At 37.5% G+C, this 12,451-nt stretch overlaps 1 long non-coding RNA gene across 1 annotated transcript; it reads left to right on the plus strand.

Annotated features, from left to right (window-relative positions):
• Positions 1–829: 829 nt before the first annotated feature.
• On the plus strand, positions 830–4,308 carry LOC108996084. The gene is made up of 4 exons (XR_001996953.2): positions 830–1,108; positions 1,236–1,329; positions 1,422–1,517; positions 1,601–4,308. It is a non-coding gene; the product is annotated as an uncharacterized LOC108996084 (long non-coding RNA).
• The last annotated feature ends 8,143 nt before the right edge of the window (positions 4,309–12,451 follow it).

The raw sequence follows: 12,451 nt of genomic DNA on the forward strand, positions 1-12,451 counted from the left end.
CCCCTAACACTTCCCACACTGCACACAAAAAAAAGTGAGTCATTTCAAACTTCACACCCCAATGGCAACAAGATTAATACAATCCACCAAAATATGCTCAAAAAGTCCAAAATAAGTGTAAGAAAGATGCCTTAGCATCCTGCTGAGTCTCTCTATGAGACTCACTATTTGACTCCAACTCAGACACTCGGATGTTCATTGCTTTCTCATATTTAGAAAAGCCCCTTCTCATTGCATCCATATCACTCAGAATCAGGTCTAGCTTAGTCTTGTAAATTTCTGCATAGGTCTTGTTCCTTTCATTCTCCTCAGCTAGGCGAAGAAATGTGTTGCTCTTTTGCATCGAAGGAGAGGGATCGAGAATGACTAAGGAGACGTTTGGATTCAAAGATGACTTGAGATGGATTGTGAATAGTAATGAGATGAGTTGTGAATAGTAGTGAGATTTGTGAGTTAAAGTTGCTGAATAGTAATGAATAGTAGTGAGATAAGTTGAGATGAGCTGAGATGAGCTGCGAATCCAAACGTCTCCTAAGTGTCCCAACCCTTGTGCATACCCAGATCTAAATCCTAAAACTTATTTAAAAACAATCACAGCTGCATCATCACCTTCCTCTTCGGGGTCTTTCTCATTTAATTTTTCCACCATAAGATTCTGAAAATCATAATAAATCATTTCAGCCATGCTTAAGATGTTTATAGATAGTCCAAAAGAAATGAAATTCATACCAAGCTCACATAATTGTGTTCCGTTGTTGCATTTATAAATCTGTCCTTCACCCTTGACCAATGTGTTTCTTTATAGAAAGCGATGAGGTTTGGTGCCGTCTCACGCTTCAACAAAACCATGAATCACATAAGTCTCAAACTCAAAGAAGAATTCATAAAACATATATCATACAGAATCTGAAATTTCATTCTGACTTTCTCTTCCAATAGCCTATCTTAAAGTGTACCTGGGCTATGCCTATATATTAATGAAATAACTTATTACTTATCAAAAATAAAAATATGCATCAAATGAGGAGGCCTTATCTGTTGGAGCGTCCATGGTGGAAAATGAGTTTGGGAGTGGATGTGTGAAAGGTGGGCAAGTGGCACATTCAAGGTAATGACTGTTATTAGTTAATTTTCTGTTTCTGTTATATTCTATGTGATTCATGATATTTTGCTGCCTTTGTACAATAGAGCATTAAGTGTATCTATGGAAGTTGATATTTTCTGAAATATTTCAGGAGCAGTCTCTAAGAAACACTACTAATAGAAAAAAAACAAAAAGTGAAACATACAGGTGAGAGGAAATCCTTTGTTAGGCTATTGGAAGAAAATGTAAGAATGAAATTTTAGATTCTGTATGATATATGTTTTTTATGAATTCTTCTTTGAGTTTGAGACTTATGTGATTCATGGTTTTGTTGAAGCGTGAGACGGCACCAAACCTCATCGCTCTCTATGAAGAAACGCATTGGTCAAGGGTGAAGGGCATATTTATAAATGCAACAACGGAACACAATTATGTGAGTTTGGTATGAATTTCATTTCTTTTGGACTATCTATAAACATCTTAAGCATGGTTGAAATGATTTATTATGATTTTCAGAACCTTACGATGGAGAAATTAAATGAGAAAGACCCCAAAGTGGAAGGTGATGATGCAGTTGTGATTGTTTTCAAAGAAGTTTAAGGATTCAGATCTGGGTATATGCACAAGGGCTGGGACATTAGGCATTCTCGATCCCTCTCCTTCGATGCAAAAGAACAATACATTTCTTTGTCTAGCCAAGGAGAATGAAAGGAACAAGACCTGTGTAGAAATTTACAAGACTAAGCTAGACCTGATTATGGGTGATATGGATGCAATGAGGGGCTTTTCTGATTATGAGAAAGCAATGAACATTCGGGTGTCTAAGTTGGAGTCGAATAATGAGTATCATAGAGAGACTCAACAGGATGCTAAGGCATCTTTCTTACACTGATTTTGGACTTTTTGTGGATATTTTGGTGGATTGTATCAATCTTGTGGCCATTGGGGTGTGAAGTTTGAAATGCCTCACTTTTTTTATGTGCAGTGTGGGAAGTGTTAGGGATGTTAAACTAGAACAATAGTCAGTGGTTAGTTGTCGTTAGGGACTGTGTATTGTATAGGTCATCATATTTTGGGAAGTTGCAAGATTGAGATGGTATCTGCTGGGTGCTACAAGGCAGGGTGATGGAACCTGTTACTTTCCATGAAGTTTGTGGTTGTTATGATGGGGTAATTATCTCTTATATTATGGATGGTTTTTAGTGCTGATTATATATGTAACCAATTGGATGCCTAAAGACAATTGGTGATTTGTATGCAGGTTCCACACCAACAGGCAGCATATAAGAATAGCTGATACTCAGCCATGTTTAGCAAAGTTGGTCTAGATGGGATTTCGTGGAAGGCAGTGGTGAAGAGAAAGTACTTTTTGAAGTATTCACAACCATCAACCATTACAAAAGTATATTTGGACAAGGGTAAGGTACCAACATTTTACAACTCTGAAGTAGCAATTGATTGATATTTTTCAGATTTGATATGTTTTGATATGGAAGTGTTCTTAGAGCATCAATAGTTTGGTCATCATGTGTAAATAGCTTGATATGCTAGGGTGTGGAATGAATATGTTTGGATTAAAAACACCTGGTGCATATATGAATATGTTGGAAAGACATATATAAAGGCAGACTTAGCATTAATCCCTATCAAGTCTACCATTTCCATAAAACCTCACTTGATTTTATAATGCTGAGGCAGATAGTGAACTTGTATGTTATAGTGGGCTGTTATAGATTGTTTGTTTTGGGGGGAGGGGGCTGCAGAGGATGTTATGAATAGGTTGACTAAGGTGTATGAAATCACCATGTATTTGTTGAGGCAGATTTATAAAGCCATGAGAACATTCCAGATTTACTAACTGAATCTTATGATGCTCCTTGTTTTAGTGTCCTAGTACAGAAGGAAATCCTAATTAATGCCTAATATGCTTTGACTGGTATTTTTCCAAGTACTTCAACCCTTAAGAGTAAGTTTGGATGAAGAGTGCAAGTGGTGAGTTCCTGCATGAGTGCGATTCGACCTTTTCTCAGCAGCTTGAAATCGTAATTTGTTGCTATGTGTCTCAGTGGGCAAATACATGTAGATAGGCGTATATATAGGGACCTTATGAATAGTACTGTGTATTTATTGGCATTCCTAGCCTCCTGTAGTACTTCCCAAACATGCAAACTCTTGATGTAATTCCATGGCCTTCATTGACTGTATATTGGATTAATGAAGTAATTAAATCTATGTTTCCTCAATAGTAATTTGGTATATTATGGATGAGCTGAAAATTTTAATCTTGATTTTGAGATGCAGTCTATTTTCCAGTTTATTAGTATTATTTGATATATGTGAATGACAGGAAAAATTTACATTATTACTGTCCCAATATCATCGTGGGATAAACAACTTGGAAAGATTATTATTTTTTTCCTACGGTGACACCTCGTGGCAAAAACAGGATAACACAGGTATTTGCAATGGTAGCTTTTTGTGAGAAAAAACTTTATTTTGAGAAACATGTTAGGGTTCCAACATGAAGATGAGATCAAAGAGGAATTCCTCATGAGAAGACTGTTGAAGTAAAGAAGTACAAGGAGTTTGAAGAAGGAACAACGATGTCGTACGAAGGAAAATAAAGTAATCTGTTGTTATGAAGTAATAGAGGTAGTAAATGTCTGGGTGCTGTGCACCATTTCTTATTGTTTAAGTTGGGTGCAACGCACCGTTTTGTAGTAGAGTCTTTTCAATAGTCTGTAAACGCATCGTTTGGTATTTAATCCAAAGGATGCGTGTTTGTCACATGGGTTTTATACTGTTAGGATCAACTTAGTTATTCTCAATTCTGTTAGGAAAAGAGAGCATCTTAAAGTACAAAAGGGGTGAGTGGGAGAGGAGGAAGGATCTGTAGAAGGAATTACTCTGTAGTGGTTATTTCATCTTGGAGGTTAGGGAGCTCTCGAAGTTACTCCCGTAGCAATTCCTTGTCATTTTCCTTTCTAGCATTTCTTCATACACCTTGCATGCACTCTGCTTTATCCTTACAGAAACCACATTCCATTTCCACCATCTAACCAATGCACAACAGCACGCAACAAGCCTAATATCCACCACTATTCAGCACACAAACAAGCCTAATATCCATAACTATCCAGAGTCTTAACAAAACAATTATTTCACAGGAAATGATGTTGGTGGGGAATTCTTAATTTCACAACTTCATACTCTATTTCCCACAAGTTTTGGTCATGGATATGAACATTACCTAAGAAGTGATTTTTGTAGAAAAAAGGTGCACCCCGTTACTGCTGGATGGGTATCCCTGGGAAAGTAGCAATTCCCACCAAAACATTCTGGTGGATTAAACTTTACCCACAGAAACCTTTGGTGGCAAATAAAAGTATTACCCACGAGATTGGCAGAAATCTTGATTTATTTCCGATGAGCTCAAACTTCTTTCCCTACAAATTCCTCATCAAAACTCGTCTTTTCTCACGAGTTGGAGTTTTGGTGAGAAAAAATACTTGTATTTTACTGCCACGAACTCCCCACCAAAGGATTTTGTGGGAAAAAACTTACCCACGAAGGACCCACTTTTTGCCATAGCAATATTGCTTAAGAACAATTATCAATTATAAGACGCAAGTCTTTTTTTTTTTTTTTTTTTCTTTATGTATCCCAACTCCCTAAGCATCTCGATCGTAAGCATAATAAAACCCTGGAGAAGTCGAATTATCTAGTTTTAGGCATTAAACTTTGTAATCTAATTATTTTTATTTTTTACGAGAGTTTGGTAAATTAGCATTTTTGTAACTCTCAAACTCTTTCTTTATAAAATATTTTCTTACTCACTACAACTCGTGGATTTTTCAATTAAATTGGGGTGTGATAATCTCCTATATATAAAAAACAAGTTTAGACACACATGAAGCTCCCCTACTTGGATATCCTTGGCCTTCATAGGAACAGGCTTTTCAAGATCAACCACAAGATCACCTGCTAAAGATCAGGCCGAACACATCAATGTCTTCCTGATGAAATGATTTGCAAACGAAGTAGATCACAGTTTGGACAACAAGACCAAACAGAATCACCATGAGCAGAAATAGAAAGCAAAGAATTGCAGCCCCAGTTCTAATTGCTATAGAGGATACCATCTTCAGCACGAAAAAATCCTTAAAAACCACTACAATTGTTGTGAGACAAATAGAAAGAAAGATGAAGAAAGAAACAGCAACTCCCATCTTTGCCCTTATCAAGGTCTTGCTCTTAATCATGGCTTGAAATCCATTATATACATCCTCCAACGACGTTACCACATTTGCCAAAAGCCACATGATGCTTATATACACGAACCCGATCACGTATAAGACCATAAGAACTATTGCAACCGCATATCCAATGGTACTATGTATAAAAATATATGTGCACAGGAAGCGTACCACTGCAACAATGCAGTGAAGCAACACAATAGCATAGCCAGCGAAAAAAGTGGCTAGTCTTCTCCCAGTCTTTGGGACAACGATTGTAATTAACCTTCGTAATGGTGCTTTCTTTGGCTGTGTATATGCATGCTATGGTATAGGCAATTGCAGAGGTTGACAGGAGGGAGTAATGGAAAAAGGCGAAACTAAAGCAGGTTGCTTTGAGGAGCATAATAGCAATCCATTTAAGGCAGATGACATCAGAAACCCCTCGATACATGGAATTATTCTTTTAAGTTCTGAGACAATTATCTGGCTTCCTCCTTTAGAATACCTAAAATTTGGCGACGGGAGATTTGGATATAAGCAAGGACGATGAAAGAGATCGAATATATATGACAATGGTCATTAGAGCCATTTTGTTAAAGATCTTTCTCCCTGAAAGTTTGAGTTTGATGGATTCTTTGAAGATACCAAAGAACCCCATAAATTGAAGGTCATGCTGTCCTTTTTCCATGATCTTTTTTATTTTCTTCACCACGAATGAGGGTGAGTGATGCATGCAGCTTTTGGGATGCTGGCATTTAAATAAATGAAGGGACTTGGAATCATCAAGCTACCCTTTCTCATTTCTTTTTAGGCAAAGAACAAGAGAAAATTTAAGAAAGATTCTAATTTATAACCTTATGAGCCGACCTATGAAGACTAAGGATAGGTTTGAGAGATGAGATGAGAATTTTGTGTTTTATTTTGAAGTTTAAAATATTATGTTTTAATATTATTATTATTTTGGGATTTGAAAAAAGTGTATTGGGATTTGAAAAAGTTGAATTTTTTTATTATATTTTATATGGAAATTTGAAAAAAGTATAATGATGAGATGAGATGAGAATTTTGTATTTTGTTTTGGTTACCAAACCTGCCCTAAGCCTTTGTTTGGATTTAGAATTCACATCAACTCATATCATCTTATCATTATAATTTTTTTAAATTTTCACATAAAATATAATAAACGTTTCAATTTTTTCAAATCTCAAAATAAAAATAATATTAAAAATAATATTTTATTCAACTCATCTAAAATCATCTCAACTCATTTCAAATCAAATTAAATTAATAAACATAATATTTAACTGAGAATTTCTTTAAAGGATGAAGTCTGTACTACGATGATTTCAAGTGATCCAAATTGTAAAGTCTTGGTTCCAGATGGGTCGGAAAGTTACTTTTTGTTACTTAAAATCATATCTCATCATATAGATATAAATCCTCAATTCTCAATTACACATAGATCTCAATGTTTTAAACCAACTATTCCAAAATAATTAACTAGAAACACCACAAAGTCTTAATATAAATGCCAACCTCTCAACATAGCACGTCATCAGAACAAGACAAAATTACTTAATAAAATTCGCCAATACTCATAGAAACTTTTTTATGCTTAATCCATTATGCTTAAATCATCTCACCCATGCTCTATAATTTTGATCATCAACTGAAACATTCAAATCATCTAAAAATATTGTGCAGGTAAAGGGTAAGTTATCAACAATTCAGTAAGTAAAGAACATATACTAGTATGTAAATATGAGCATTTACAAAATTCAAAATGCAGAACAAACATTTATTTTCAAAATGCAAAATCAAAACATTTGCTTTCAAAATGCAAAATCAAAACATGTTATCAAAATATCAGAGCAAAACTTTCAAAAAACATTCTCATTCAAAAATCCTTTGGTATAGTATAATTTGAGACATCATCTTCATATCATATTAGAGCATCACATTGTGATGGAGACCATGTTTAACATCTGTGGTAGAGTTATAAATTACCACCATTATACCCGTGGTGGGGTTGTATACCACTATTATTCTCGTGGCAGGGTTGCATACCAATACTATCACCGGTGGCAGGACCGTATACCACTATTATACCTGTGGCTAGGCCGTATACCACTATTATCACCCGTGCCAGGGTTGTATACCACTATTTTACCCGTATTAGGGCCTTAACGGAATATATTAGAAACAATACATAATCAAATACAAATACAGAATCAGAAAGTCATACCAAAGGTTTTCAGATGCAACATCATATCAAACAGAGTACTTAACAGATTCAGATCATTTCACATATTCAAAAATAGATTTAGAATATCTTCACATCACATGCACAAATTTTCATATTCGCTCTTTTTCACATTGTTCAGAAACAGAATGCCAAAACTTTGCTCATGTCTACACCAGTCACGACAAAAATATTTTTCTCTTTCATACAGATTTCATGAGTAATGCAGAACAAATAACTGAGGTTGTTTCAAATTTCTTTTCATAACAAAACATGCATATTTTTCAAAACTAATATCAGTTCATTTCTTTTATGCAAAGTCTAGCATAAGAACCTCGCTTACCTGGACTTTTTAATTTCTCTAAATTTTCTCACAACAGTCATCACCTATAAAATAGTCACGTAACTTTCGTAAATTTTCAATTGAATACCTATTTTGACATTAAATCTTGAAATACTAAAATAACTTATTTTTCCTAACAATCTAAAATTCTCATAACCCCTAAGATACCATCACTTTTTAAATTCATCGATATCAACTTAATTTCTCCAAGTAATACGATAATTCTAAATTATTTTTTGTAAAAATAAAGTTTCTAGCTAACGTACTTATTCGATTAATTCATAAGATAATAAAATGGTCATGTAAATAAAATATAACCCAATCTTTTAACAAAACCCCACTCCAATTAAAATCAAGCCCAATCAAACAAAGCCCATGTGAGTCCAAACCCACCTTAAAAATTAGGGGTACCAACGTAATGCCACCCAAAGTTAATGCTAACATGCTTTACGGGAGACTACAAATTATACTTCCCATTTTGAACAAAACTCCACTAGGAAGGGAGGGGGCGTATGACAAATCCTTACCGAGAGAGCTCCAAGTGGTGGCCTGGGTGAATATCGATGGCGACACAACTAGGAGTAGCGGTAGCGCACTATGGGAGTGAGAGAGAGTGAGAGAGAGAGAGAGAGAGAGAGAGAGAGAGAGAGAGAGAGAGAGAGAGTGGAGAGGAGACCGTGGGGGAAGGATCGGCATGGGCTTCAAATCAGCATGAGATGACTAGAGGTGGCACGTACAACTGTTTTCATGGCTCTACTTGGTGTTTTACATCTGATTCATTGTGGGTCTTGAGCTTGAACTGACTGGGCGGCAGCGAAGGAGTTTTCTCTATTTCGGTGGTGTAAATACAGAGGTTGTTTTCGTGGTTTTCTGTCAGTTGTTCCCATGGTGGTTCACGATGGAATTTATGTGAATGAGCACACGATTGGAATGGGTGCGTGGTGGTGCAAGGTAGTGACTGGGTGACTTGGTTGGTATAAGCAATATAAATTTTGTTGCCTCCACCTCAGCTCCAGAGACCAAAGAATCACGCTCAGCTTACACCTCAGCTACTACAGAATAAATTCAAGCTTTCGTCTCAATGAATCTTCTAGATCTTCTTCTGATTAATTCTGTTATTATTGCTTTTGTAGTGAGGAATCTTTTCTGTTATAACCATGTCATTGGTGGCCTAGAAATGCTAGTGCACACCACCTACTTGCCTTAATAACCGACTCAGTGTAGTCCTTTGTTTTTGGCTATAAATAGCACTCTGTAATCAATATTTTTCAGGACTTTCAATATACAAATATACAAGTCTTCCTTCCTTCATGGCATCAGAGCCATTGCAAGACTAACGTCAAAACCATGGCGGAAGAGTTTTCTTTGCCAAAAACTTCAAATCAAACCCCATTCCCCAACCCCCCCCCCCTCCTCCCCTTCTTCCTCATTTTTCTCATCTCGTTACTGTCAAACTCACAAATGAAAAATTCCTTTTATGGCGTATCCAAATGGTCCCATATCTCAAGGGCCAACAACTTTTTCACTTTGTTGATGGCACGGGTATTCCTCCTTTCCCTTTCCTTCCAGATAAAACCCCTGACCCAACTTTTCTATCTTGGACACAGACTGATCAGCTCATTTTGAGCACCTTAATTTCAACTCTCTCTGATAATCTTATTGCTCAAATGATTGGCTATTCCACTGCTCGTGAGGTCTGGAAAGCCATTGATAAGCTCTTCACCTCTCAGTCTCATGCCCGTATTATCCAACTAAGATACCAACTAGCCACCATATCCAAAGGATCTAGCTCAGTTTCTGACTATTTTCAGAAAGTAAAACATCTTTATGATACTATGAGTGCTGCTGGCTCTCCTTTAACCCCTGTCGAATTTCTCTCTTATTTGCTTGCAGGTCTTAATAGTGAATATGATGCCTTTGTAACATCTGTTACAGCTCGACTGGAACCTTTTTCTACTGAAGAGCTCTACAGTCTCTTGCTCACTTATGAAAGTCATCTCAGTCATAACAACCATCTTCCCTCTTCCTTTAATCCCTTAGCCAACTATCGTGGTAATGGGCGTGGGCGTGAGCGTGAGCGTGGGCGTGGACGAGGTCGTCACAACCCACCCTCTCCTATGCCCTCCACAAATTCCCCTTCACAGATGTCTTTCAACCTTCCTCATTCTAAACCAACTTGCCAACTCTGTGCCAAAGTGGGTCATGTTGTCCTAAACTGTTATCATCGCTTTAACCAAGCGTATCAAAGTGACCCACCTCGCTCCCTTACAGCCCACTATACCACATCTACTTTAGCACTAGATACAGCTTGGTACCCAGACACTGCAGCCACCAACCACCTTACATCTGACCTCTCCCATCTCAACCTCTCCTCGGCTCCTTATGGTGGTACTCATAAGATACGCGTTGGTGATGGTTCAGCTCTTCCAATTTCCAATATTGGTGACTCTATCTTATCCACTTCTTCTCATTCTTTTCTTCTCAAGAAATTACTTCATGTTCCTAATATCACCAAAAATTTAATTTCCGTTAGACAATTTTGTTTCGACAACTCTGTATTTTTTGAGTTTCATAGTTCCTTTTTTGTTGTGAACGACTCCAAGATGAGGACTCCTCTTCTTCATGGTCCCACGCATGACGGTCTCTATTCCTTTCCATCGTCTAAGACTTCTTCTTCCCCTCAAGCTCTGGTTGGTGAGCGTGCTTCTTCTTCTCAATAGCATGCAAGATTTGGGCATCCCTCTTTACAGCTTGTGCAACGCATCATTAAGTCAAATTCACTTCCAGTTTTCAGCAATAAAATTTCTTCTGTCTATCTAGCATGCTGTCAAGCCAAGAGCACTCAACTTCCTTTTTGGCACTCTCATTAGCTCTCTATTAAACCACTACAGCTTATTTACATCGATGTATGCGGCTCTACCCCTGTTCTTTCTAGAGAAGGTTTTCGATATTATGTCTCCTTCCTAGATGATTTCACATGTTATACATGGTGGTTTCCTTTAGTTCAAAAATCTGATGTTCTCTCAGTTTTTATTCATTTTCATAAGCATGTTGAACTTTTCTTTAATGCTAAAATAATCTATGTTCAGAGTGGTTGGGGTGGTGAATATCACTCACTCCACACTCTACTTGAAAAACAAGGTATTTCCCATTGTGTATCTTGTCCTCATACCCATCAATAAAATGGGGCTGTCGAACGTAAACATCGACACATTGTCGAAACAGGCCTTGCTCTCATGGCCCAAGCTTCCTTACCTCAATTATTTTGAGCCGATGCTTTCCACAACCATATATTTAATTAATAGACTTCCTACCCCTGTTCTTCAAAATAAATCTCCCTATGAAAAATTATTTCTCAAAATACCTGATTATGCATTTCTCAAAATTTTTGGTACTACATGTTGGCCACATCTGAGGCCTTACAACCGTCACAAAATGGATCTTCGTTCTCTTCCATGTCTATTTTTAGGATATAGTGATTCTCACAAAGGTTACAAATGTCTCCATCTTCCTACAGGTCGCATTTATTTTTTCCGAGATGTAATTTTTGATGAACAAACTTTTCCTTTCTCTAAATCAGTTCCAGCTCACAAAACTCCTCAAACTACACTTTCGTCAATTCTGGGACCTTCTCCTCACTCCCACAAATCTCCCATCCAGCCCAATATCACACGGCCCACTCATTCTTCATCCCCACCTATTTCTCCTCCTTCTAATTTACCTCCCTCTTCACCAACCCAGTCCATTACACCCAATATTCCATCACGTTCCTTATCCTCTTCCGTAAATCTCGAAACAGCCGAAATCTCATCTGCTTCTCCGAATATTTCCCCTTTGCTTTTCACAAATCCTTCCAGTGACTCCTCTTCGTCCTCTCCGATTGTCACCAAGTCCAAAACAAATTCTCTTCGTCCAAGACAGTACACTGATGGAACGGTACTCTGGCCACCACCACGTAGTTATCTCACCACTACCACCTCTATCCCAGAGGAACCAAACTCTTATACAGAGGCTGCTAAATTTGAAGAGTGGCGCGCTGCCATGTCTCAGGAATTCGAAGCTCTACTACAAACAAACACTTGGTCTCTTGTTCCTTGTTCTAACATCACTAATTTGGTGGGTTGTCGTTGGGTTTTCAGGACCAAGAGGCTATCTGATGGTTCGGTGGAACGCCGTAAAGCCCGTTTGGTGGCCAAGGGCTATCACCAACAGGCTGGAGTCGACTAATCTGAGACTTTCAGTCCAGTTGTCAAACCAACAACCATACGAACAATTTTATCTATTGCTGTTACAGAGAAATGGGACCTTCGGCAACTTGATATTTCTAATTCCTTTTTGCATGGTGATCTTCATGAGCAAGTATACATGACTCAGCCTGTTGGATTCATCAACCCAGATTTTCCCACTCATGTATGTCGGCTGAATAAGGCCATCTATGGTCTTAAGCAAGCTCCAAGGGCATGGTTCTCCAAGGGCATGGTTCTCCAAGCTAAGTACTCGTCTTCTTGAACTTGGTTTTACATCATCAATAGCCGACCCCTCAC

Source organism: Juglans regia, chromosome 1 (genome assembly GCF_001411555.2).
Source record: "Juglans regia cultivar Chandler chromosome 1, Walnut 2.0, whole genome shotgun sequence".
In the NCBI taxonomy this organism is placed as follows: domain Eukaryota; kingdom Viridiplantae; phylum Streptophyta; class Magnoliopsida; order Fagales; family Juglandaceae; genus Juglans; species Juglans regia.